This window comes from Camellia sinensis, chromosome 5 (assembly GCF_055761805.1).
Source record: "Camellia sinensis isolate YWXY chromosome 5, ASM5576180v1, whole genome shotgun sequence".
Classification (NCBI taxonomy): Eukaryota; Viridiplantae; Streptophyta; class Magnoliopsida; order Ericales; family Theaceae; genus Camellia; species Camellia sinensis.
Window position 1 is genome coordinate 150,645,234 of NC_138965.1, and position 27,188 is coordinate 150,672,421.

Genomic DNA, 27,188 nt, shown 5'->3' on the forward strand with positions numbered 1-27,188 from the left:
ATGCGACAGTTACAAAATGGAGAGAAACAAAATAGGGAGTGGCTAGTATATTCAAATGCTTCAGACAAAGTGTTTTGCTTTTGTTGTAAGTTGTTTAAGCAAGATAGGAACAATATTCATTTGGCTACTGATGGCTTGAAAGATTGGAAGAATATGGGGAACAGGCTTAGAAGTCATAAAACTAGTAATGAACACTTTATTTGCATAAGCAAATGGATTGAATTGGAAAGTAGATCGAAACAGAATGAAACAATTGATAGAAGTGTTCAAGAACAAATCAACAAAATGAGAAAACACTGGAGATAGGTGTTACTAAGGATAATTGCTATTGTGATCACTCTTGCTAAAAATAATTTAGCTTTTCATGGATATAATGAGAAGATTTATCAAGAAAGAAATGGAATCTTTTTAAGCTTAATTGAAATGCTTTCCAAATTTGATCCAGTAATGCAAGAGCACATTCAACATATTCAAAGAAGTGAAATTCATTACCATTATCTTGGTCACAAAATCCAAAATGAATTGATACAGATGTTAGTGAGTGAGATTAAGAGTACGATTGTGGCAGGAATCAAAGAAGTGAAATATTTTTCAATTATTCTTGATTGTACTCCAGATGTTAGTCATGAAGAGCAAATGTCTTTTGTGATAAGATGTGTAGATGTTTCAACTAGTCCGGTAAAGGTAGAAGAATTCTTTTTAGAATTTTTGAAGGTAGATGATACATCGAGGTTGGGACTTTTTAATGTACTTAAAGAGGCATTGCACAGACTCCAACTTGATATTGATGATATAAGAGGGCAAGGATATGATAATGGCTCTAATATGAAAAGGAGACACAAAGGTGTACAAAAAAGAGTACTTGAAATAAATCCAAGAGCATTCTACACACCATGTGGGTATCATAGTCTTAATCTTGCCCTTTGTGATACAACACATATATGTGTTGTTCTCATCTGTCTTTAGAGTGGTACAACACATATATGTGTTGTTCTCATCTTCTACAAAGAGGTGGAAAATTTTCAAAGACAATGTGGAAGGTCTCACACTTAAGCCATTATCACAAACTCGTTAGGAAAGTCACATTGAAAGTGTTAAAGCTGTACGGTACTGTAGACCGCCCGAACTCCCTTCGCGCGCGGGGCGCGAATTGTGTTCTTAGCTACTACAGTTTGGACTCCTGTCACGATTCTGAATCTAATCTCACAAAGTGCAATGTAAGACTGATAAATCACTAAAGAGTCCAAATCCGGCAAATCGTTTTAGAAAATCGATTTTAATCAAAAAGCGCCAAACATGGACTGCTTTGCTAGATTTTAGAGTCGCCACCTAAATATTTTATTTTGAAAAATTTAGGAAACCCTGACTCGTGCCTAAGGCCACGTGTCCGTCATCACCAAAGTTGCCTCGACTCGGGAACTTGGGTATGAGAGGGGAAGGTCCTGATATGAGCACCCCCGCTCGCCCAATCAAAGATCGGCCTCTACTAACATGATATGTTGTTTTTGAAAACACATGCGTTCTTATTCCAGTTTATTAGCTAACCTTTCTACGTGATGCGCGCAGCATACAAGTATAGACTAAATCACTCGATTTGGAACAAAACATCTCATGTTCATTTTTCAAAAAATGGTTTGGAAGTGCTACTCGCAAGTAGGCTAAAACGCGGATTTGCCACCCTCAAGTGGGCTTAGGAAACATGATTTTGCCACTCTCAAGTGGGCTTAAAACTCACATTTTGATGAATTGTTCCAATTCAAGCAATAAAGCCATCACCCACAGGCATTCATGCAGTTATAGTAGTTAAGCAAATAGCCTCACGGCAAGCATGCTAACATGGCAACATACACATCTCATACAGTATGCTAAAGCGTAAACACTCACAGTGTACTCCGAGCCAAAAAGAAGCTAGTTAAAAATCAATGCATGATCCTAGCTATGTTAAGATGCCTAATGCAACGCATGCAAAAATGCAACTAAAGAGGCTCGGCTATTCTAAGATAGCATATGAATGCAACACTTGATAACATGCTTTGAAACACATATTCAAGTAAGTATTGAAATTCAATGCAGTTTGAATGATGCGCCGAGCCCGGTACATGCAATACGAATGAATGATGCACGCATGCAAAGCATAAGTATGCTAATTGAAACATGCCCTAAAACTAACCATCAAAAGCTAATAAATAAAAGGGAGAAAGACGTGTGGTTGGAAGACATTCACACACACACGCACACTTATTACAACATTTGCCCTCTCGATGGAGGGTCCGAATAATAAGCTAAGCTAACAACTAATCTAATTATGCTAATTAGACTAATTATTACACAACATAAATTGAATAACTAGTTACAACTAATTACTAATAATTACAACACTTTAATTAATTAAACAAATTAATTAAGTACACAAAACTAATGCTAACTAACAAGTAAGCATTAAACTACACTACTCAACCCTGCTTTGGAAAGTTGAACAATGCATGCACTTGGTTTCTCGCTCGAAAATCCATCGCTATGCCCCAACTTGCCTCTGTTTGCATTTGATCTCTGGAAGGTGCACTGACCTCCAAATAGCTTCTACTCCAACATGGAGACCTCCAGGAGGGATGCCGACCACTTAATGGTGTTGTTGACCACCTAAACTTGCTGCAGAACAGAAAAAGTGGTCGGCCAGCCACTTTTACTGGTCTATCGATCAGAAAATTCTGCACAACTCCATTTTGCTGCAACAGAGAACAAGAAGGGGCACAGCAGCGTATTTGCAAGGTATGTGTACACAACCACCCTCCCTATCATTTCTTAAGCTCAAGGGGGGGTGGTTCTCGACTCTCGGGCCACCAACCAATCATCGCAATGCACGATGGCCAAGAAGCCAAGATTGCACAATTCAATGTTAATGAATGCACAAATAACACATAAGGGCCTCCACCTCTATCATGCTTGATCAAGAGGGTCGGCGACCAAGAAATGAGGCGCGTTTCATCACTTCAAGTATGAAACGTCCCTCATTTCTCGTGTTTGGACTAACACCCTATCCAAACACAATGCAATGCAACATGATCAACCTATCAATGTTAATGGCATTCAAACACAATGCAATGCAACAACATGTAAACACAATGCGATGCAACAACATGCAAACAACATGCTCTTCTATGAATGCTAGAATGGCATGCACAAGGTTCCATCATGCAAACAATGCATGCATGGCAAGTTTAGAAGCTTACGGCATCAAAACTAGGAAAGAGCATCTCACAAGAGACATGCAAAACAATACTTAATGGACTTAAACCGAATATGAACTGACCTAAATCATGCTAAAACAGTGGCCAAAACGCTGAAAAGATGGAATGAAAAACAAGATAATGCATGCTCATGCATTGGCCAATCAATTAAGCATAAGATCACAACTCTCAAACATGATTAATAAGTGACAAACATGGAAGTGTGACAACACTATATGCACTGAAATCATGTGTGAAATGATGCCAAATCATCCAAATAGCTCAAAGAGAGCATGCAAGAGGGCCTAAAGCACAAGGCTACCAAAAGGGACTACACAAGAGACATGCAATACATGGCACAAATGGTTGAACCAACCATGGACACAACTCAATTAGGTCAAAACAAAGACCAAAACATGATGAGATGGGAGCTCAAAAGTCTAGGCATGCATGCATACACATTAGCCCACAAACAAGGCAATAATGCATAACCCATAAAAGCATTCAAAGAATGAAAGAAGTGAGAATATGGCCATGCTATATGCTCTGAAATAACATGTTAAATGATGCCAAATCATGCACATGTCACAAATGAAGCATGCTAGGAGGCTCAAAACTCAAGGCTAGCAAGGCCAAATGCACTACAGCTATGCAATCCATAAGCCACATGGCCAAGACAACCCAAAACAGTCCTAGAGCATGTCAAATTAATGCCAAAACATGTATGGAGTAGAGCTAACACATGCTAAAATTAGAGGCATGAAGCGTGGAGCATACAAGGCCATAGAGTGGGATTACACTACAACTATAAAAACCAAGGATGAGATGACTTCACCAACAAAAATTAGAGTTAAGGCATGTTAAATAATGGCCAAAAACATGCTAAGATAGTACCAACACATGCTAGAAAGATGAGCTAAAACCTTAAGCATACAAGGCTAGTTTGCAAGGATTACACTACAAGTGTAAGAAGCAAGAAACCAATGGACAAACCAACCAAAAATAGAGTTGTATCATGGCAAAATAACATCAAAAACACACTGAAATGGTAGCCCAAAAGCTTAGGCAAGAGGGCATACATATTGGCTCATGTTTAAAGCATAAAGCACCAACCCCCCAAAGCATTGAAAGAGTGAAAGATGTGAGTGCATGACAATGAAACATGCTCTGAAATCACATATCAAATGATGCCAAATCATGCAAATAGCCCAAGCAATGCATGCTAGTGACTTGGAAACTCAAAGCTAGTGAGCAAGAATGCACTATGGCTATACAAAGCAAGGCATGCATGACCAAAACAACATAAAACAGAGCTTAAGCATGTTAAATAATGGCCAAAAATGTGCTGGAGTGGAGCCAAAACATACTAGAATTATAGGCTAAAATAGCAAGCATACAAAGCTAGTGAGCAAGATTTACACCACAAGTGTATAAAGCATGCAAGAGGTGAGTCCACCAATCAAAATCAGAGTTATAAAATTCCAAAATAACACCAAAAACATGCTTGAACTAAGCTAATTCAAACCACAAGAGCATGCTACTTTGTAAGGATAACAACACTAGAGAGCAAGATTGCACTACAAGTGCAAGAAGCATGCAAGAGGTGACCAAGCTGACCAAAAATAGAGTTATGGTAGGTCCCAAAAGTCACAAAAATGAGCCTAAACAAAGCCACAAAGAAGTAAAAACACATGCTCATTTGGTTGGCCATCAACACATGCAAACAAGAGAAGATGAGAGGGGACTTGTAGACACCCCATTTTTGACCGTCCTCAAGACTTGGACGTCACCGTTTGAACACTCGGTGATTATCCATGTTTGTGTTCGTTTGGAGTTCCCGGAGGTCTCGGCTGCGCGCCTTGCCTCAGGATCTCCGAACTTGACCGTTTAGTGTCTGGTTTCGCACCAAACACTTGTGTTTTGCCTTGGAAGGGAAGGAAATGCCTTGTGAGACATCCCCACATACCACCGACAGTAGCTAGATGCCACCGGCTGGTTTTTGCTTCCATCGGCAATCTTTTGTGCCGGTCGGCAAATTTTGTTGCCGGTCGACAAATTTTGTTGCCGGTCGGCACTAAATTTTGTCAAAATGACATTTTTGGGCAGCCGACCACTTTTCATCTACTTTATGGAGATATTTTGTGCCAGCTGTGATAGCTGGCACCAACTCTGCCTCCCTCCATACACGTGTATGGAGGGATCTCCCTCTAAGCAAGCTTGTTGTATAAGCTTTGCAAAAGGGAGTCCTATAAGAGGAAGGCTCTCCTCTTTGATCTAGGTTAGAGACTTGGAAGAAAAAACCAGAGCTTAGAGATATAGATACACCCTATCTCTATACCTCCCTCTCTCTCCTCCTTTGTGTGTGTTTCTTGGCCTAAAAGTGTGTTTTACCTTACTTTTGCACCAATACACACACTATTACACCTAGCTCCGAGATTGAGGGACTTGGGGGGTTGATTCTTGAGTTTTTGGACTAATTTTGATCAAAAGAAGAGGGCTAGACCATTTGTTCTTCAAAGGTTCTTCAAGGGTGAGCATCTTGCTTTATTTTCCCCAAACTTGCAATAGTTTTTTACCTATCTTGCTTGCTGATTTAGCTTTTGTGCATAACATGAAAAAGGCTTATATTTTCATGCTTTAGAACTTTCATTAAGGTTGTCTTGTAGTTTGAGCGCAAACTCACCTTGTTAGGCCTTATTTGGCCCCTTTTGTTGCCTCTTTGGTAAGGCTTTGTTTACTTCAGTGTTTTGATCTCCTCACCACTGAAAACCAGTGTATTTTTAGTGGTAAGGAAGGTGGTTTGAAGTCTTGCATAGGGGAGGGACACCCCTCTCCCTTCATTGTCTTGTTTCCTTACTTTTTGGCTTAAAAGGGTAGCATGTATGCTTGATCATTTTTGGCCTCATTTCAGAAGTTTTTTGGGTGTTTTAGGTCATGTGTGACCTCTATTTTTGGCCGGATTTATGTCTCTCTGCATGCTTAAAGTACTTGCTTTGTATTGCTCCATTTGGCCTAGAAATGCCCCTTGTGCTTAGGCCATGATTCTTGCATATATTGGCATGGTTCCATGAAGGTTTTGGTATTATTTTATCATGTTTGAGGTCTGTTGGTCATCTATTTGAGCCATGTTTGCCTTGTTTGATGTCATCTCTTTGTGTTTTGGCTTGTAAGCTTTGAGTATGTTGACCTCTAGCATGCATAGTTTGGGCCATCCTCATGTTTTGGCATCATTTAGGACCATATTTCAGTCCATAAATCATGCTCATATGTGTGCATTTGTGACCGCTTTTGTGCCTTGAAGGTGTGCCCTCTTGTGCCTACACATGAACCTTAGTGCATACACCTCTTTGGAGCCATCTTAGCTGCCATATTAGGAGGGTTTGGAGCCCTATTTTGCCTGTAAAAATTCTGTTTCTTACTTGTCTAAATCTTGCTATGCCTTAGTTTTGAGACCATTGGCTTGCATGTTGGCATGAGAGTTTGTCCACCATTTCAGGCACTTTTGGCCACTGTTTTAAGATGGTTTGAGGTCTGCCCCTTTATGGTTTATGGTCACCCTTGCATGCTTATCTCATGTTTGCTGCATAATTGCTTCATTAAGTGTTGTAACATGTCAATCCCATTGCCTAAACGGCCCATGTTTGCACTACATTTGCATCTCGTATGCCTAACATTGCATGCTTGCCATACTAGTTGCACCACACTTGGCATGCCTTGCATCTTGGTATCATGTTGCATTTTGAGCCATGTTTGCATAACATGCATTGCATTATTTGGTTTGGGGTGTCAAGCCAAATGTGGGGATCAAGGGACATTCATACTTCAAGTGATGTAATGTGCCTTGATTCTCGGTCACCGAGGCCTTTGACTCCGACTTGATAAGGCTTTGGTTCTCATTTTGTTTGTTGCATGCATCTTTACATCAAGTGGCAAATTTGATCCCTTGGGCTATCATGCACCATTGATGGCTCGAGGATCGAGGGCCATGCTTCCTTGAGTTTAAAGCATGATAGGAAGCATGACCATGCTTACATATGCCTGAAATCCCACGCCATACTGTCTGTCCTCTGTTTGCTGTCAAAACTGTCTTCTGCAGGAAGTTTCTGCCGACCGGCAGAATTCAGTGCCGACCAGCAATCTTCTTACAGGCAATAGATCCAAAAACGGCCGGTGGGAATTGTGCACTGCCGGTGGTAATTTCCCCTAACCGGTGGTACTCTACAGCACGCAAGGAACCTGATCTGGGACTTTGGGAATTTTCAGAGAAGCAGGGCAGTACAAACAGAGGTGGCAGTGATGTGGTACCGATTTTCCAGGCGAGCCGGGTTTCAAGCATGCATCATTCGCGCATCCCGAGGCAGAGGCTGTAGCCACCCCTTTTCTTCCTCTTTGCATTCTTTTTATTAATTAATAAAAAAAATTCTGTAATAATTTTATTTGCTTATCATTCGGACTGTAATATTTATTCAGTCCCTCCGAGCGAGGGCAATGATGTAATAAGTGTGCGTGAGTGTGTGTATGTCTTCCAACCTCACGTCTTTCTTCCCTTTTATTTACCTGCTTATGATGGTAGACTAGGGCATTTTTTTTATTAGCATACCTTATGCTGTGCATGTGTGCATTCATGCATTTGTATTGCATGCATTAGGCTCGGTACATCACACTAACTGCATTTGTACTTCAATTCACAAATTGAATATGTGATAGTTGATCGCATTTCACATGTCATGTTTAGGTTAGCCGAGCCTGTCTAGATTGCATTTTTGCATGCGATGCATTATCCATTCTTAACATGAACTAGGACATGCATATTTGCTAACTAGTTTACTGTTTTGGCACGGAGTACGATGTAAGTAGTTATGCTTTAGCATCTCGCATGCGTGTGAGTGTTGCCATGACAGTATACTTGCCATGCGACTAAATGCTTATATGATAAATTGTTTGAATGCCTGTGGGTGAAGGGTAGATTGTTTGAATTGGAAAAACTCATTAAAATCCGTGTTTTAGCCTACTTGCGAGTAGCAAATTCCAAAACGCTTTTCAAAACAAACGGATATACAATGCTTATTTCCAAATTAGGCAATCTAGTCTATACTTGTTTGCTGTGCGCATAACATAGTAATTCTAGGCTAATAACCGGAATAAGAACACATAAAGTTTTCAAAAACGGATATCATGATTAGTAGAGGCCGGTCTTCGGACCGGGCGAAAGGGGGTGCTCATAGCTGACCTTCCCCAATCGTACCCTAGCTCCCGAGCCGAGATAACTCCGGTGATGACAGACATGTGGCCTTCGGCACCGAGTCAGGGTTTCCTAAATTTCCCCATTTTAAAATATTTAGGTGGCGACTCTGTATCTGGCAAAGTAGTCCATGTTTGGCACTTCTTTTCAAAAAAATCTGTTTCTCAAAACGATTTGCCAGATTTGGACTCTTTGGTTCAGACTCAGAACCGTGACACAAATCGAGTCCGAACTGTAGTAGCGAGGGGCCCCTCCGCGGGCGCGCCTACAGTTTCTGGCGACTATGTATTATGGATACCCAACTGTGTATTATATGTTTATTTTATGCCGTTGTGCTGTCCGGTTGTTGTTTTATTTATTGCTTTATTTATCTTTTTGCTAGGTAGTTTAGCATCATTGCTTCCAACCCGGTAGACATTCCCTAAGCACTCTGGATCAGAGGTCGTCGGCTCCATCGATCTGAGGATCTGATAGCAGGACAACCGGTGTACCACTCTCTACCCCCGGTTACTAAACGGAAGGCAACTAGGCAGAGGGCATCGGTTCAACAGTCAGTACAGAGGGCCTTATCTACCCCACCTGAGTTCAGTAGGGATCAGGGTCCTGTTTCACCCACAGAGAGGGAACGCATACCAGTAATTCAACCAGAGCAGAATAGTATGGCTAGCTTAGAGGAGATGGTGCGCCAACTTCAGGAAAGCATGAAAATGATGCAACAGGATGCTGTCCGACAGGCAGAATTTGCCAAACAACAAGCCACAGTTATGAATGAACAAGCGGAGTTAATCGGGAGATTGCAGCAGCAAACTGGGGTATCAGCTTCACAGCAATTCCCTCCCCCACTAAGGGTTCCGATACCCGAAGAAACGCTAAATGCTCGGAATGTCCAGGAAGATACGGACATCCCAACGGGACCGGCTCCACCCCCGATTCTGCCTCAACAATCCAAGGCACCCCCTCCTATCAATCAATCGGATTCTCTCTTCGAGTCCGAGGTAGATCCCGTGACATTAAAAATGCGTAAGCTTGAAAAGCTGTTCAAGAAATCTCAAGGTGTGAAGTCCATTCCGGACATTGGAGACGGATACACTGACGCAGCCGTGACGCAGCCAGATCGGTTTAAGATGCCACAAATCGATCGTTTTGATGGATCTGAGGATCCCATGGTACACTTGCGACTATTTTCAGACGTCCTAAGGCCAATGGGCCTCACTAGATTGCAGAAGCTGTCTTTATTTGGCCGGACCCTGTCGGGTGTAGCGGCCGCATGGTATGCAAAATTGAAAGATGACGTCAAGAGAAGTTGGGACGAGATGGCTGAGGCCTTCATCTTGCAGTACTCGTATAACACACAAATCGAGATCACGACCCGGGATCTCGAGACAACGAGACAAGAAACCAAGGAGAGTTTCTCAGAATTTGTAACCAGATGGCGGGCTAAGGCTTCGATGATAACCTTAAGACCCACGGACAAAGACCAGATTCGGATGATTGTGCGCAATCTTCAGCCGAAGCTAATGCAGAAGATGATTGTAATCCCCTTCCCTACCTTTGCTGATCTACATGAAATGGGGGTGCAGATCGAGGATGCCTTAAAACAAGGCCTGATTGATAACGACCGGGAGCAACCCCGCAGAACTTTCAATCGGAATACTACTACAGGCCCGAGTGGCGCTACAACTACCAGGACCTCCGAAGTGAGTATGGTCACCACCAACCCTTCCCCAAGAACTACGGCAGCCACACCATTCTCCGGTGCGTCCGGAAGCAACCCACAAACAGCCAAATACCCTCCCAGAAATACCAGAACCTTCGCTCCGCTTTATATGCCCTTGTCCAAAGCTTTGGGGTTTTGATTAGAAAAGGGCATCTGAAGCCCCTAGAGCGGCGACCCGTACCGGAAAGACTCCCCGCTGCCCACAATCCAGCCAAGTATTGTGCGTTCCACCAGCAACATGGTCATGACACCGACCTGTGCTTTCGATTGCGTCATGAGATCCAAGATCTCATTGATAATGGGGTGATTTTACCTCCTGAGAAACCCAATGTTACTACAAATCCTCTCCCCACACATAACCAAGCTCCACCACCCAAAAGAATCAATTTCATCCACACTGGGGTCGCATCCTACGATCCTAGTATCTATATCACACCCTCCTACCTGCCTAAGCCGGAGGTTTCTCTTCCTGATTGCACCGATTTGTGCATGAAGGACGTCTCCATAACCCAACCCAAGCCAGTGGTGGTGACCATCGAGAGCAGGAGGGAGAAGACTCCGAAGGAAAAGGGGGTTGTCAAACTAGAGTCTGCAGAATCTGGGAGTGATGTTGGGAACGCTTACAGTCCGAGTAACTACATTTCACCAGTGGGCCAGAATAGACTAGATGTCGAATTTCCAGCCGGGGGAAAGCTGTGTGCAATCCAAGGGGACTGTCCAAGACAGGGAACGGATGATTTGACAACTGTGGAAGAGGATCTTGCCAAGTTCCAGTTTTACGATAACCAAGATCCAGAAGACTCAGCCGTCAACTGGTTCGATTATGAAGAATCGGCAGAGGCCACGGGATGGTTGGACGATTAGCCAGATGTGGTAGGAGAGTTTCAGTCAGAACAAGGCCCGGCAGGGGCAGGAATGTCAATGACGGCCGGGAGGGTCAAAGAACAGAATACATCGCCGGAGAGCACCGATGTCGAGAGTTTCGCTCGGGAATGGAGCATTTTGAGTACAGGGATCATTGAACAATCTACTGCATTGACACAGTCAGAACAGGAAAGATTCAAAGATTTTGAGAGGATCAGGAAGGCAAAAGCCCACGTGGGAGTTGAGACTACCACAAGTACAGAGATGAAGAATGCTGCGAGCATAGGGATAGAAGGTACTGCAAGTATCGGGACAGTTATACCAGAACCAGACAGATGCCTGTCAGCTGCAGATGGCATGTGGTGGGAAGACGATGATCTATGTCTTGCCCACACGGACGAGGATTGGGAGGGTAACCAACCAGATGATACCTGGTATATCGGCGAAGTCGATCACATGACTAGGAGTGGACGGTATTTCAAGCCTCCACACCTAGATCAACCAGAGGTGTCTGGAAAAGATAAGGAGGCAGAGAAGCAAAAGGAAAAGCAACTCGAGGATGAGGCCGTATTGAGACAATTGAAAAAGATACAAGTAGACATCTCCATCTGGGGACTGCTTATGGCTTCTCGAGTACATAGACAAGCCGTCCTTACAGCCATGGACAAAGCCAAGCTTTCTATAGACACCACGCCCGAACAGCTGGTGGGCTTAGTCTTTTCGGGAGGAAGTTCCCCAACATTGAGTTTTTCTGACAAAGAACTGCCACCCGAGGGTGCGAACCATAACAAGCCACTCTACATCTCTGTGGAGTGCAGAGATAAATGGATACCCGTGGTGCTTGTTGACACGGGGTCCGCCATCAACGTCTGCCCGGCAAGGACAGCTTATGCGATTGGTTTGAAAGTCGCGGATTTTGTGCCAACGGCCCAAGTGATTCGGGCGTATGACAACACAAGCCGGGAAGTAATGGGAACGGTTAAGATTCAAACAAAGGTTGGGCCGGGACAGCATGGGATAGATTTCCATGTCTTGGAGGTTCCTGCAACTTTCAACCTGCTTCTAGGGCGGCCGTGGCTGCATCAGGCAAAGGCAGTCTCCTCCACCCTACATCAAGTGGTGAAATACCCCTATGGGAAGGGAGTAGCCATCGTCTTCGAAAACGCATCGATTCATCTGCCGCCAGAAGTATCCACGCCTGTTCTAGAAATTGAACACGGTATGGAAGATGTGTTCATATCGGGTTTTACTTTGGCTGAGGCTCGGGTTGTTCAGGACATTATGGCTGCTAGTGAAGGGGTGTATGTCAGTGCTCAGGCAGTCTATCTCATGAACAAGCTCCAACATATCCCCGGGATGGGATTGGGCAAGAGCGGCCGGAAAGGCGTCGCAGCATTGGCCGAAGTGCCGCACAACCCTCATACCTTTAGATTGGGTTACCTACCCACCAAAGAGGACTGGATAAGGAAAGGAAAAGAGATGGCCGGAAGGGCCAGAGCGAAACAGATGGGGAAGCCCTTTGACTTAATGCACCGGCCCATTCAGGGTACCCTAAACGGACGCTTCGTCCGAGAGGGGGAGGACTTTCTGTTCTGTGGCTTCCCAGAGCCGTGGCTGAACGCGGAACGGAAGCGCGTACTGGGGTTCGAGATTTTCTTTGACCTGCAATTACCTAAGAATGACATCGCCGAAGGGCAGACATACTCATTGGCTGAGGCTGAGCAAAGTAAGGAAGTGCAGTCTGAGGACGCTGAAAATGAAATGGGGGTAGCACTGGCATGTCTACTTTCAGATCCTCCGATCGAACAGAAGTGCTTGGGGGATAACTCCTCGGTATGCATGATCGGGAATGAAACGGCTGTGGGCCTACCATCAGCTATTTTGGATGCATCCATCGCCCCTTCTCTCGTCTGGCAATATGAAGAAGGATTCTTGTCTAGCAGCACCGGGTCAGGTAGTGAGCCGGAATCTGATTCCACCGAGTCCTGTGGGTCAGAATCAGATTCCAGCTCGACTGAGTCTGAATCCGGTATTCCTGGGGGTGATAACCCAGATGCCACAGTCTTGTCTAGGTCGTCATTTTCTTTCTCTTTTGAGTCTGTTGTAACAGAAGAATCAGATGGCTTGGAAGTGTTTAATGAGAACGACGTGGATGTGGTTTCTGAATATTTTTCTGTGCCTTTGATTTATTGCTTAAATCAGGATTTTCAAAATTTTGATGAAAACGACGAGGAAGAAATTCCTCCGGTTTTACAACGATTAATTGATCAAGAGCAGGAAAGATTTGTTAAACCCTTAATGGATGAAATCACTGCTGTGAATGTTGGTACTGAGAAGGACCCGCGGCTGGTCCAGATCGGGTCCACGTTGTCTTCTGAGGAACGCGAGCGCTTAGTCGCTTTATTAAAAGATTTCAAAGATGTTTTCGCGTGGTCCTACGAAGACATGCCTGGAATCGATCCTGAGATTGTACAGCACCGAATCCCTCTTGATCCCGAGGCCCGACCTGTCAAGAAGAAACTCAGAAGGATCCGCCCTGATTGGGCCATTAAGATCAAGGAAGAGGTCACCAAGCAAATCGATGCAGGCTTCCTGCTGGTATCCGAATACCCGACTTGGTTGGCCAACATTGTTCCGGTGCCGAAGAAGGATGGCAGAATTCGGGTCTGTGTAGACTTCAGAGATTTGAACACGGCCAGTCCGAAGGATGACTTTCCCTTGCCGCACATTGATGAATTGGTAGATTTCACGGCAGGACACGCCTTGCTTTCGTTTGTGGATGGCTTTTCAGGCTATAATCAGATAGTAATGGCACCCGAAGACCGGGAGAAGACTGCATTCACTACCCCGTGGGGCACATATTGTTATAGAGTGATGCCATTTGGGTTGAAAAAAGCTGGAGCTACTTATCAACGGGCAGCAACTACAATATTGCATGATATGATCCATAAAGAGGTCGAGGTGTATGTGGACGACATGATTGTCAAGTCCAAAGAAAGAGAAGGCCACTACACCGCCTTACAAAAATTCTTTCAAAGGATCAGAGAGTTTCGGCTGCGGTTGAATCCCCAGAAGTGTACTTTCGGTGTTACAGCGGGGAAGATGCTAGGGTTTCTGATTACACAAAGGGGCATCGAGGTCGACCCTTCCAAAATCAAGGCCATCTTAGAAATGCCACCACCAAGGACTGAAAAGGAGGTGCGAGGCTTTCTGGGTAAAGTGCAATTCATAAGACGGTTTATCTTTAAATTAACCTTGACTTGTGAACCACTTTTTGGTCTCCTGAAGAAAGGAAAGAAGTTCCAATGGGACGGCCGATGTCAAGAAACCTTTGAACAGATCAAAGAGTATCTACAGAACCCGCCCGTGTTGTCACCGCCAGAGCCGGGGAGACCGTTGATATTGTATCTTTCAGTAACTGAGACTACCATGGGCTGCATGCTCGCACAAGAGTCAGAAGACAAAGTGGAAAGGGCCATCTACTATCTGAGCAAGAAGATGCTGGATTACGAGACCCGCTACACCCCACTGGAGAAGGTTTGTTTGGCCTTGGTATGGGCTACCAGGAAGCTGCGGCACTACCTGTTAACTCACTCTGTAATGTTGGTTTCACGCTTGGATCCCATCAAATATCTTTTCGAAAAATCGGCACTTATGGGTAGGCTAGCTCGTTGGCTGCTGTTGCTCTCTGAATTTGATTTGAAGTATGTAACACGCAAGTCAGTAAAAGGAAGAGCAGTAGCGGAGTTCCTTGCCGACCACCCGGTTGAGGGGGATGAAGCGGTTGAGTACCTATTCCCAGATGAAGCCATTCTGCACATCGAAGATGAAACTTGGACGATGTACTTTGACGGAACGTCAAACCAGTATGGGTATGGGATAGGGGTGTTGCTGATAGTGCCTGACGATTCCCGTATCCCTTTAGCATTCAAGCTCCGGTTCAAAGTCTCGAACAATGAAGCAGAGTATGAGGCATGTATTGCTGGCCTAGAAGCGGCCCTAGAACTATGGGCAAGACGGTTGGACGTCATTGGGGACTCGAACCTTGTTGTATCTCAAGCAAAAGGAGACTGGAAAGTCAAAGAGGAAAGGATGATAATTTACCACCAAACCTTGGATTTGTTAATTCCTCGATTTGAGAAGCTAAATTTCACCCACCTAGTAAGAGAGAACAACAGGTTCGCCGATTCACTAGCAACTCTATCTTCCATGATAGACATCCCGTCCGGAGTCCGGATGCGTCCGGTCATTATTGATCAGAAGTTTGCGCTAGCATGCGAGTCAATTTCCGCCATAGATGAGGCTCAAGATGACAACCCCTAGTATTACGATATTTGGAACTTCTTGGAAAAGGAGACGTATCCACTAGGGGCAAATGCCAAGGATAAGAGGGCAATCAGAAGAATGGCTGTCCAGTTCATCATCTGCGGGGGTAAGCTATACAAAAGGGGTCATCTGGGAATGCATAAGCTCTGTGTAGAAGCTGAAGAGTCGAAGCACCTAATGGAGGCCATCCACGGAGGGGAGTGCGGTGCACACATGAATGGAGTAATGCTGGCCAGAAAGATCCTCAGACAGGGTCACTACTGGTCAACCATGGAGGAGGATTGTATCGGCTTTGTTCGGCGATGCCACAAATGCCAGATCCATGCAAACCGTATGAACATCCCACTGTCCAAGCTGTACAACATGACGTCCCCATGGCCATTTTCCGTTTGGGGAATTGATGTGATCGGAGCTGTTGCCCCGAAGGGGTCGAATGGACATGAGTATATCCTGGTAGCGATAGATTACTTCACAAAGTGGGTCGAGTCCCAATCATACGCGGTGTTGAAGGCGTCGCACGTCGCAAAGTTCATCAGAAACAACATCATCTGCCGCTACGGGGTGCCAAACGAGATTATTTCGGATAATGGATCCCACTTTAAGAAAGAGGTGATTAACTTGTTGGAGAAATATAACATGGCTTTTCATAAGTCATCTACGTACCGGCCGCAAACCAACGGAGCAGTTGAGGCCGCCAACAAGAACATCAAGCACATACTGCGGAAGATGGTAGAAACCTACCGAGATTGGCCGGATAAGTTGCCGTTTGCTCTGTGGGGCTACAGGACTTCAATTAGAACTTCTACCGGAGCGACTCTGTATTCGTTAGTTTATGGAATGGAGGCCGTTCTACCTATCGAAATTGAAGTTCCGTCTTTACGAGTATTAGCTGAGTGTCAGATAGCTGAGGCAGATTGGCAGTAAAGCAGGTTTGAGGAACTCATGCTCTTTGATGAGAGAAGGCTGAAAGCACTGTACCATGTCCAAAGTTATCAACGGAGAATTGCCCGGGCTTTCAACAAGAAGGTTAAGTCCAGAAATCTGAAAGAAGGGGATTTGGTGCTCAAGGACAACCGAGCTCCCATCCACGAACCAAGGGGCAAGTTCAGACCCAATTGGACCGGTCCCTACATCATCAAAGCTATCTGGTCAGGTGGAGCTGTGGTTCTGATGGACTTAGATGGCTTGGAGTTCTCCCAACCGATCAACATGGATAAGTTGAAGAAATATTACCCTTGAGAGGCTCGCTAGGCCGAAAACCCGAAAGGGCGACCTAGGCAAAAGTTAGAGCACAAAAAATTAGAAAATATAAAAACTGAGCTCGCGAGGCTGAAAACCCGCAAAGGGCGGCCTTGGCAAAAGTCAGAGCGCAAAAGGAGAGTGAAAATACTCGAGTGAACCTAAGCCTGAACTACGTAAGGCTTGATTCCCATCCTTGGGATACGTAGGCAGCTTCATCCTGAAGTTCATCCATAACACTTCCCCGATCAACTTTGTCCATTTGATCCTCTCAGTCATCTTTGTCTATCAGCATCAATTGGAATCTCCAGTGCAGTGCTACTCAGACTAGGGGCAACTTTCCGTTGCTGCGCAATGCTGTGGCGCTCTTCAGACTAGGGGCAACTTTCCAGTTGCAGAGATCTGGGGTTGTGCATCTCAGTGACAGATCTCAGGCGTGTCCAGTTCTGATCCATATTGAAAATATTTTTGAGAAGTTTTAATAAAGCCGATTTCGTTCAAATAATCTTTTTACAACTTTGACCATTTTTGAACCAAAAGCGAAAAATTTTCAGTACTACAACCTTCAATTTCATTGATTTCAAAACAGAGTTCTCCTGCTCTTGCATACAATTGAAGTTGCCTTTTTATTACATTCATAAAGAAAACTTGAAAGTACTAATAAAGCAATAAATCTAGGGCATAGTCAAGTCAGGTGTTCCTGCGCCCCCTCCCAGAGCTGGTCGAAGCCTCTGATGCCAAGCTGGGCCCAATCTGTGCTTCTTCGTTGAGCCAATCCACGCACTCGTCAGATAAAGTGCAACTGAAAGTAAGAGCGGGGGCCAGGAGTTCTCTCATCCTCCATGCGGTGGCCTGCCAAGCAAGCTGTGCGCCTCGGGCTGGGAATGCGGCAGCATACTCTATCCCTTCCGGCGGGCAGGTCTGATCATGGCCAAATTGGCGTCGAATCCGAAATGGGAAGTAGAATACACAGTGAGTGAGACCAACCAATTGAATCCCAGTCTGCCGGGGCATATTGTAACTCATTGCCGGAAGGCTCAGCCAAGGGCACCGCCAAGCAATACGGTCTGCGGACAAGCGGCACATCCAAGCAAACCACCATCCCTCATCCAAGGCATTGACTAGACGGTGCCGGAAGAAATAGCCGCGAGCTGAATATGCTGGGCAAGAGTCCACAACCTGTAGTTTGTCCATCAACCATACCTGGGGAGGGATGAAAAATGAGAGAATAAGGAATAGAGAGATGTACGAGGAGAGAAAAGTGAGAATAGGGTTTTGTGAGAAAAGACCGAGCTTGAGGGCCGAGTGATGTGAGCAATACATAAATGCGAGATTGGGCGGGAAAATATTACCTGTAGTAGTAGTGGACTCCCTGCTAATCTGGTCGTCTCATGACAGTAAAAGGCGTCTAAGCCCATTAACGTCTCGGCCAGAGTCATCGCAATGCAGCTCTTGCCCTCCTTCAAGCCTTGGGCAACCTCAATCAGCCGGACACTAGCCCCTCCAGAGCCTGAGACAAATAGAAAATGGGATAGCATGCACAAACAGAGGGCGTGTCGCCGGAAGCCTTGCCAGTGATGGTTGTTGCGATCACCAGCATCAGAAAATCGATTGGCCAAACTCGGAATGTCCAACATCCCGTCACAAATCAGAGACCGAGCGTCACGCATGCTGAGTCCACACATTCGCCCTAAGGATTGGGCATGGCCAAAATTAAGTTGGGGTAGGAGCTCCTTGTCGTGCTCGGACTCCATTAAGGCTCGGAAATCTTCAAAGGTAGGACATATCTCTTGCCCAGCGAAGCTAAAGACATGTGTCACCGGATTCCAAAACCTTGCCGCAGCATGAAGAAACGGGAGGTGCAATGGGGTGCGACAAAGAGTGAATAGTGCATTTATGCCAAAACTCCGAAAATTCACTTTTTCCGAGCCATCCAAGCTAGCAATCCAAGCTGTGAGATTTTGAGTAAGAAACTCTTCCATTGGAGCAAATCAGTGTGAAAATGAGAAAAACTACGAAGCTAGGATCTTTTGAAGGAGATAAGGTTGAGTGGGGGACAGGTGTCAACATTCTGGTGATCCCCTCATTAAGTGCCGGCCAGCCAAACTCTTTGCCGACCGACCATAATAGTTTGCCGACGAAGAAATTTCATGGCCGGTAGCCATTCCTTGCGGCCGGTGGCCTCTGACCCTGGCCGATGGGCTTCCCCCTGGTTCCCTGAGCTATTTATGCTAGGGATTGGGGAGCTCCACCACCTCCGATCCCTCCCCCGGTGATCGACTCTTGCGAAGCCACGCCTGTTTGCTTGTCAAATTTTTGAACATTTGCTTATCGAGTTATATTTCACTCTCTTTGAGCTTTAGATTTGTTTATCGAGTTGTACTCACGCTTGTTTGGTCCTATTATGCCTTTGTACATTTGCTTATCGAGTTGTAAGTCGGTTCACTGCCTGATTATTACAATGCGAATACTCGGTGTTCAAAATGAGTTCGATTTCGTTCACATTGTGGTGTGATACCTTGCGATGCAATGCATAGAAAGTTTACAAACGCAAACATCTTTTGGATAAAATGGTTGTTTCATTCCCGTCACGTGATTTGCAAAAATGTGTAAATTTTGAGAAAGAATAAAACCTGCCCGAGGCAGTGCAATGTGCTTAAACTACTAGTAAAAAGGAAAGTAAAACATAGAATGACAGGGTAGCCGAGTATCGGAATGGATGCCAGCAAAACTCCCTTTGCAGACAACGCGCCCCCCATGCCTTTGATTCGGGTCAATAACATGGTTTCGCACCTTCGCTACTTGAGACCCCACGGGGGAGTACGCTTTTGAAACATGGACCTTCGAGTTGACCTCAGGCCATAACTTCTGCCAATGATGCTCGATACGTACGAAGAACGTTCCTTCCCGCATCCTTTTCTTGTCTTGAGGGCTCACACAAATCGCTTCAATTACGCTGTGTTACAGTGTTTTACATCCCTGCATTGTGAACGATATGTTCTCACTCACATATGTTCAAGTTTAATGTTAATTTCATTACCTGCGTAGACCGCATGCCTGTAACCACTTTCATTACTTGCGTAGACCGCATGTTAATTACCTGTGTAGACCGCATGTTTTGATTGCGTAGACCGCATACTAATTTCATTACCTGCGTAGACCGCATGTTTTGATTGCGTAGACCGCATATTAATTTCATTACCTACGTAGACCGCATGTTTTGATTGCGTAGACCGCATATTAATTTCATTACCTGCGTAGACCGCATGTTTTGATTGCGTAGACCGCATATTAATTTCATTACCTACGTAGACCGCATGTTTTGATTGCGTAGACCGCATATTAATTTCATTACCTGCGTAGACCGCATGTTTGTAATCATTTTATTACTCGCGTAGACCGCATATTAATTTCATTACCTGCGTAGACCGCATGCTTTGATTGCGTAGACCGCATGTTTTGATTGCGTAGACCGCATATTAATTCCATTACCTGCGTAGACCGCATGTTTTGATTGCGTAGACCGCATATTAATTTCATTACCTGCGTAGACCGCATGTTTTGATTGCGTAGACCGCATATTAATTTCATTACCTGCGTAGACCGCATGTGTTGATTGCGTAGACCGCATATTAATTTCATTACCTGCGTAAACCGCATGTCTTGATTGCGTAGACCGCATATTAATTTCATTACCTGCGTAGACTGCATGTTTTGATTGCGTAGACCGCATTATTGTTCAATTTCATTACCTGCGTAGACCGCATGTATTGCTTGCGTAGACCGCATAATTGTTAAATTCATTACCTGCGTAGACCACATGTTTTGCTTGCGTAGACCGCATACTTGTCAATTTCACTGCCTGCATAGACCGCATGCTCATAATCAATTTCGTTGCCGGCTTAGACCGCATGTTCCACTTACACATCTGTACCTTCACAACATTGTTATGCTCCCCACTTGCTTTGCGTTGTCACGCATTTCGAGTACACTACTATGCATCTTGTTAACAATATTGTACCAGTTAAGTTTGTTTTCTTTGCAGGCACGATATTGTATGTACGGTTCATTTGAGGCTGGTGCAACCAGACGAGCCGCACAGGTATTGTATCCTCCGAGTGAGACGTATTGAGAATTGCATAATTCTCTTACATCCTTTCCGCATTGTAGTGTAGTTCGGTGTTTGTTAGCTTAAAGTTGTCGCATGTGTGCTTCATTACAGCTTTCTTTGCATGATCATAAGTTATGTCCGGCTCTGTGCATTGTCTTGCATTTTGCCCCTGCCTTCGGGCACATATCTTGTTTGTCTTGCATGCTTGTCTGAGTCTTCGGCCTTGTCAAAAATGGGTCGTCTTTGGGCTTTGACATTCACTCCCGTCATTGTTATGACTTTCGAGTTCTGTCAAAGAGGGGCAACTGTAGACACCCCATTTTTGACCGTCCTCAAGACTTGGACGTCACCGTTTGAACACTCGGTGATTATCCATGTTTGTATTCGTTTGGAGTTCCCGGAGGTCTCGGCTGCGCGCCTTGCCTCAGGATCTCCGAACTTGACCGTTTAGTGTCTGGTTTCACACCAAACACTTGTGTTTTGCCTTGGAAGGGGAGGGAATGCCTTGTGAGACATCCCCACATACCACCGGCAGTGGCTAGATGCCACCGGCTGGTTTTTGCTTCCATCGGCAATCTTTTGTGCCGGTCGGCAAATTTTGTTGCCGGTCGGCACTAAATTTTGTTAAAATGACATTTTTGGGCAGCCGACCACTGTTCATCAACTTTATGGAGATATTTTGTGCCAGCTGTGATATCTGGCACCAACTCTGCCTCCCTCCATACACGTGTATGGAGGGATCTCCCTCTAAGCAAGCTTGTTGTATAAGCTTTGCAAGAGGGAGTCCTATAAGAGGAAGGCTCTCCTCTTTGATCTAGGTTAGAGACTTGGAAGAAAAAACCAGAGCTTAGAGATATAGATACACCCTATCTCTATACCTCCCTCTCTCTCCTCCTTTGTGTGTGTTTCTTGGCCTAAAAGTGTGTTTTACCTTACTTTTGCACCAATACACACACTATTATACCTAGCTCCGAGATTGAGGGACTTGGGGGGTTGATTCTTGAGTTTTTGGACTAATTTTGATCAAAAGAAGAGGGCTAGACCATTTGTTCTTCAAAGGTTCTTCAAGGGTGAGCATCTTGCTTTATTTTCCCCAAACTTGCAATAGTTTTTTACCTATCTTGCTTGCTGATTTAGCTTTTGTGCATAACATGAAAAAGGCTTATATTTTCATGCTTTAGAACTTTCATTAAGGTTGTCTTGTAGTTTGAGCGCAAACTCACCTTGTTAGGCCTTATTTGGCCCCTTTTGTTGCCTCTTTGGTAAGGCTTTGTTTACTTCAGTGTTTTGATCTCCTCACCACTGAAAACCAGTGTATTTTTAGTGGTAAGGAAGGTGGTTTGAAGTCTTGCATAGGGGAGGGACACCCTCTCCCTTCATTGTCTTGTTTCCTTACTTTTTGGCTTAAAAGGGTAGCATGTATGCTTGATCGTTTTTGGCCACATTTCAGAAGTTTTTTGGGTGTTTTAGGTCATGTGTGACCTCTGTTTTTGGCCTGATTTATGTCTCTTTGCATGCTTAAAGTACTTGCTTTGTATTGCTCCATTTGGCCTAGAAATGCCCCTTGTGCTTTGGCCATGATTCTTGCATATATTGGCATGGTTCCATGAAGGTTTTGGTATTATTTTATCATGTTTGAGGTCTATTGGTCATCTATTTCAGCCATGTTTGCCTTGTTTGATGTCATCTCTTTGTGTTTTGGCTTGTAAGCTTTGAGTATGTTGACCTCTAACATGCATAGTTTGGGCCATCCTCATGTTTTGGCATCATTTAGGACCATATTTCAGTCCATAAATCATGCTCATATGTGTGCATTTGTGACCTCTTTTGTGCCTTGAAGGTGTGCCCTCTTGTGCCTACACATGAACCTTAGTGCATACACCTCTTTGGAGCCATCTTAGCTGCCATATTAGGAGGGTTTGGAGCCCTATTTTGCCTGTAAAAATTCTGTTTCTTACTTGTCTAAATCTTGCTATGATTGGTCATGTTATGGGAGTGAGGTACCTCCTTTCTTATGCCTTAGTTTTGAGACCATTGGCTTGCATGTTGGCATGAGAGTTTGTCCACCATTTCAGGCACTTTTGGCCACTATTTTAAGATGGTTTGAGGTCTGCCCCTTTATGGTTTATGGTCACCCTTGCATGCTTATCTCATGTTTGTTGCATAATTGCTTCATTAAGTGTTGTAACATGTCGATCCCATTGCCTAAACGGCCCATGTTTGCACTACATTTGCATCTCGTATGCCTAACATTGCATGCTTGCCATACTAGTTGCACCACACTTGGCATGCCTTGCATCTTGGTATCATGTTGCATTTTGAGCCATGTTTGCATAACATGCGTTGCATTATTTGGTTTGGGCTGTCAAGCCAAATGTGGGGATCAAGGGACATTCATACTTCAAGTGATGTAATGTGCCTTGATTCTCGGTCACCGAGGCCTTTGACTCCGACTTGATAAGGCTTTGGTTCTCATTTTGTTTGTTGCATGCATCTTTACATCAAGTGGCAAATTTGATCCCTTGGGCTATCATGCACCATTGATGGCTCGAGGATCGAGGGCCATGCTTCCTTGAGTTTAAAGCATGATAGGAAGCATGACCATGCTTACATATGCCTGAAATCCCATGCCATACTGTCTGTCCTCTGTTTGCTGTCAAAATTGTCTTCTGCAGGAAGTTTCTGCCGACCGGCAGAATTCAGTGCCGACCGGCAATCTTCTTACAGGCGATAGATCCAAAAACGGCCGGTGGGAATTGTGCACTGCCGGTGGTAATTTCCCCTAGCCGGTGGTACTCTGCGGCACGCAAGGAACCTGTTCTGGGACTTTGGGAATTTTCAGAGAAGCAGGGCAGTACAAACAGAGGTGGCAGTGATGTGGTACGGGTTTTCCAGGCGAGCTGGGTTTCGAGCATGCATCATTCGCGCATCCCGAGGCAGAGGCTGTAGCCACCCCTTTTCTTCCTCTTTGCATTCTTTTTATTAATTAATAAAAAAATTCTGTAATAATTTTATTTGCTTATCATTCGGACTGTAATATTTATTCGGTCCCTCCGAGCGAGGGCAATGATGTAATAAGTGTGCGTGAGTGTGTGTATGTCTTCCAACCTCACGTCTTTCTTCCCTTTTATTTACCTGCTTATGATGGTAGACTAGGGCATTTTTTTTATTAGCATACCTTATGCTGTGCATGCGTGCATTCATGCATTTGTATTGCATGCATTAGGCTCGGTACATCACGCTAACTGCATTTGTACTTCAATTCACAAATTGAATATGTGATAGTTGATCGCATTTCACATGTCATGTTTAGGTTAGCCGAGCCTGTCTAGATTGTATTTTTGCATGCGATGCATTATCCATTCTTAACATGAACTAGGACATGCATATTTGCTAACTAGTTTACTGTTTTGGCACGGAGTACGATGTAAGTAGTTATGCTTTAGCATCTCGCATGCGTGTGAGTGTTGCCATGACAATATGCTTGCCATGCGACTAAATGCTTATGTGATAAATTGTTTGAATGCCTGTGGGTGAAGGGTAGATTGTTTGAATTGGAAAAACTCATTAAAATCCGTGTTTTAGCCTACTTGCGAGTAGCAAATTCCAAAACGCTTTTCAAAACAAACGGATATACAATGCTTATTTCCAAATTAGGCAATCTAGTCTATACTTGTTTGCTGTGCGCATAACATAGTAATTCTAGGCTAATAACCGGAATAAGAACACATAAAGTTTTCAAAAACGGATATCATGATTAGTAGAGGCCGGTCTTCGGATCGGGCGAGAGGGGGTGCTCATAGCTGACCTTCCCCAATCGTACCCTAGCTCCCGAGCCGAGATAACTTCGGTGATGATGGACATGTGGCCTTCGGCACCGAGTCAGGGTTTCCTAAATTTTCCCATTTTAAAATATTTAGGTGGCGACTCTGTATCTGGGAAAGTAGTCCATGTTTGGCACTTCTTTTCAAAAAAATCTGTTTCTCAAAACGATTTGCCAGATTTGGACTCTTTGGTTCAGACTCAGAACCGTGACACAAATCGAGTCCGAACTGTAGTAGCGAGGGGCCCCTCCGCGGGCGCGCCTACAGGACTACCGCCTCCCATTTGGGGCCTCATAACCACATTTCTACCACTAAAAATCCACTGGATTTCAGTGGTTAAAAGGCCAAACAAAGATGGTTTGAAAGGTGGTGAAAGATGGCTCAAAAGGTTTTACAAGCCAAAGAGCAAAAGGGAGGGAACACCCCCTAGCCAAACAAGGCTTAAACCACTACTTTGAGGACTGAAAAACAGAGTTTTTCTCGGTTCAAGACCAAGCCAAAAATAGTTTGAAAGGGTGGCAAAACAAGCATGCAAAGTTGGCCAAGATAGTGTACAAAAATGATCTTAAAAGAGGGAGATGCTTACCCATGAAGCACAGCTGCAAAAGAGCCAAAATTCTGAGCTAAAACCAACTTCTAGGACTCAAAGGAGGCTCCAAGGAATCTCAGCCCAATGGTGAACAAGTTTGATCAAGGATGCCTAGGCCAAGGAGAGGTATATCGCCAAATAGATCTCTTGCATGCACACAAGGTCAAGAGGGAGAGCCAACTAGAGAGACAAGATGAAATTTAGCTCTGAAATTTCTAGAGAGAGAGAACTTTTTTAGAGAGAGAGGCTCCCAAAATTTCTTCAATGTTCTTTTGTTGCAAAATGGGAGATATGGCTCATATATAACAAAAAGCAAGAGTTGGTTCGAAATATCTCTTTATAGAACAGCTGGAGGTTGTGGAAGATAGTTGGAGGGAAAATATCTTCAAAAAATCTGAGTTTGGGACCTGCAAACCACTTTTCTGGTCGACCGACCACCTTTTTAGGTCGACTGGATACTTTTCTGGTCGGCAGCCCATTTTTCTGGTCGGCAGGAAAATTCTGCTTTCCAGGTCCAACTTCAAATGGGCATAACTCCTTCATCTGGACTCCTTTTCAGGTCATTCTTGTGTCCAAATTGAAGCCCCAGAAGTAATATTTCCAATGGTGGAAGCCTTGCATCAAAATTCCAACTGTGAAAAAAGTTATTCCTATTTTGGTGAAGCCACTCAGTTTCGATCCTTCCCGGATTCATGCTGAACTTCTCCCAAACTAGTTTTTTTTCTCTCCTTTCCTCTTTTCTTCAACTCCGAACCCCTAAACAAGGTGTTTTGAAATATTTTTCAAAGATTTCATCTCTTTTTCATTCATTTCCACTTTGTCCTAGCTCGATTTACCGAAAAGTACAACATTCGACAAAATGCGAGCATCGGAACATCGTAGGAACTTTATTTCAAAAATATTTTGAAAGAGAGGATTTTAAGGTCTAAAAACCATTCAAAATAGCTTTGGTCCAAAATGAGGTGTAAGGTTGGGATTTGACTCTCCTCTTACCGAAGGAATCGAACCTTTGCACTGCACAACTTTCACCACCAAGTAAACCATCAGTAGCACCCAAGTCTTAAGGGCGGTCAAAAATGGGGTGTCTACCGGTACCAAGCTCCACAAATAAGAGATGCTTTAATTCAGTTGGAAAAAGAATCTGATGAGCCCAATAAAAAGTGTGAAGCTCAACCCTTAGTTACTGAAATTGAGAATTTTGAGTTTTTACTTGGCACGATTATCTGGCACAATCTGTTGTTTGCTGTTAACTCTATTAGCAAGACATTTCAAGCTAAAGACATGCATATTGATGTTGCTATACATCAATTAAAAGGACTCATTACATTTCTTGAAAAGTATAGAGAAACTGGATTTTTGGAGGCCATGATTGAAGCTAAAGAAGTTACAACTAAATTGGAGATTGAACCTATATTTCGTGAAAGGCGTGTCATTCATGGAAAGAAACAGTTTGATGAGAACGTTAGTGAAGAGGTTGCACAATCAGTTGAAGAATCCTTTAGAGCTAATTACTTCATATATATAATAGATCAAGCTCTTTCTTCATTTAAGAGTAGATTTGAACAATTTCAAATATATGAAGAAACTTTTGGATTTTTGTTTGATTTGAAGAAGTTAAATTCTACGAATGATGAGTGCTTGGAGACTTATTGTGCTAATCTTGAAGAATTTTTGACACATGATGGACTTATAGATGTTGATGGGAGAGATTTATTTTCTGAGTTGAAAGTCTTCAAAGAAGTTTTGCCAAAAGAAATCAATAGGCCAATTGAGGTGATGAATTATTTGAAATTGATAGATGGTTGTTTTCCAAATGCCTGGATTGCGTATAGAATATTGTTGACTATTCCAGTTACTGTTGCTTCTGGAGAAAGAAGTTTTTCAAACTTAAAATTGATCAAATCCTACCTTCGATCAACAATGTCACAAGAAAGATTGAATGGATTAGCTATATTGTCTATTGAAAAGGATTTGGTAGACAAATTAGATTATACAAACTTAATTAGTGATTTTGCAGCTAAAAATGCAAGAAGAGTAGTATTTAAGTGA

The 27,188-nt window shown here is 44.0% G+C and overlaps 1 pseudogene; it reads left to right on the forward strand.

Annotated features, from left to right (window-relative positions):
• On the forward strand, positions 1-27,188 carry LOC114318404 (uncharacterized; annotated as a pseudogene).